This window comes from Pterocles gutturalis, unplaced genomic scaffold (assembly GCF_000699245.1).
Source record: "Pterocles gutturalis isolate BGI_N339 unplaced genomic scaffold, ASM69924v1 scaffold27108, whole genome shotgun sequence".
In the NCBI taxonomy this organism is placed as follows: Eukaryota; Metazoa; Chordata; class Aves; order Pterocliformes; family Pteroclidae; genus Pterocles; species Pterocles gutturalis.
This window is the reverse complement of record NW_010118858.1, coordinates 693-1,205: the sequence shown is the minus strand read 5'-3', so window position 1 is coordinate 1,205 and position 513 is coordinate 693.

Here is a 513-nt window from a genome sequence, read left to right as displayed (position 1 = left end):
AACCCCCCCTTCTTCCCAAAAACCCCGGCTTTTTTTTTTTTTTTTTTTTCCTCTTCTGCTGAGAAGAATCCCTGCAGTTCCTTTGGTCCCTGGCTCTCTCCAGAGCCCACCAGAGACATTTTCCCCAAGCCCCCACTCCCTCCGGGCTCTCTCCGTTCCAGACCAGCTCTCGTCCGTGCCCTCAGCCGTGTTACTGTCTCAGTGTTCGTCCATGGAAGGATTTCCCTCGCCCCGTCACGTTAGCGGTTTTAGAGAGGGAAGGTTGAAGGGGACTGTACAAGACACTAACTTCTTAAGAAAATCAGGTTTTTTTTTTCTTTTTTTAAAAAAATAAAGCGGATGATATATACATTCTAGAGAACCTCGCCTCGTGTCCGCCGGCTGGGGCGAACAGCAGACAGGACGTGTCACGACGGGAAGATCCCAGATGCCACCAGCTCGTCTGTTCCCATCACTTTTCTCAACGCTGGGCACCTTCGATTCATTTTTAAGCCACACGCTATGAGGTTTCAA